Consider the following 1503-nt stretch of genomic DNA (forward strand, 5'->3'; position numbering starts at 1 on the left):
TTTGTCTGTGCATTTGTTTTCCACCTCCAAGTTGAGTTTCATTTATGTCTCCTTAGAAGACTTGGTATTCTCAAGGCCTGTTTTGGGTCCTGCTAATTACTGCAAGGAGGTGAAATAATTAGAGGTTGGGAAGTTCAAAGATTTTATGCCACCCAGGTGTTCAGTAAGGGCCAACTTAACTTTAGTTGGGATATGTCTGGCACATTTTCTGGCTCAGTTCTTGGATACAACACTGTAGGAACTCAGCATCTGCTCTCATTCCCAAGGATTTGTTTATACCATAGGTTTTGATGAAGCATTGCAACTTTTTATTTGCACTCTAAAAGAACAGTGAGGAAGGAGGAACTTTATATATCACAGGATTGTAGGTGGGCAATTTCTCTTAAACCATGGGTTAGCATCCATCTATCCACTCAGATAAACTATGTGCTAAGATACTAAGAATGAAAAAATAAGACACTGATCCCACTTTGGAGGACCTCAGTCTAGAAGAAGAGTTCGATGCAGACATAAACAGAGTGAGTGTCACAGTACTATGTGACTTACAATTTATTGATCCTCTCACTTAGCTTTAATTTTCCACCTCATGGTCTTCATTACCCAGTTTAGATCCGGTGGTCCATTCTTTTTTTTTTTTTTAAAGATTTTATTTTTCCTTTTTCCCCCCAAAGCCTCCTGGTACATAGTTGTATATTTTCAGTTGTGGGCCCCTCCAGTTGTGGCATGTGGGACGCCACCCCAGCGTGGCTTGATGAGCGGTGCCATGTCCGTGCCTGGGATCTGAACCGGCAAAACCCTGGGCCGCTGAAGCGGAGCGTGCGAACCAGAACCATTCGGCCACGGGGCCGGCCCCGAGTGGTCCATTCTTACACTCACTCTTGGCTACACGGTAAACTGCTTTGCCCCATCTCTTGCTTCATTTTACTTGACTGACAACTCCATTTTTGGGTAAGTTCAGTACACCACCTTCTCTGCACTTAGGTATTTGTGCAACTGAAGTTGCTGATTCGGTCTCTGTGTGATGACTCTGAAGTCATGACTTCAGGTAGACCTCAGTACCATCTGACGATCCAACTACATTTCTCTATCCCATTTACTCTTTCACTTGAAAACTTAAATTTTAACATCTTTCCCATCCTCACTCTCAGCTTGACTTTTTTTTTAAACTTAGAAAATAGAAACAAGGAAATTTCCAGAGGCTCCTACCATCACATCTACTTACCTACCTGCATCTGTGCTTTTATGCTCTCACCTCCAGGTATTATAGACAGGTTGACCTTGCCCTACTTAAGGCAGGCTCTTCTACTCGTGTACTAGATTCCATGCCTTAGCTATTCAGAGGACCCAGATTTGGCCATTCTTTGTGTCCTGTTCATTAATTTTACCCTCTACTAGATCGTTCCTATCAGCCTCCAAATATGTATTATTTCTTCCCTTTAAAAAAACGTTCTTGTCTGACCCACACTCACCCCTTCAGCTATCATCCCCTTTCTCTGCTGTTTA

Source organism: Equus quagga, chromosome 5 (assembly GCF_021613505.1).
Source record: "Equus quagga isolate Etosha38 chromosome 5, UCLA_HA_Equagga_1.0, whole genome shotgun sequence".
NCBI classification, from domain to species: domain Eukaryota; kingdom Metazoa; phylum Chordata; class Mammalia; order Perissodactyla; family Equidae; genus Equus; species Equus quagga.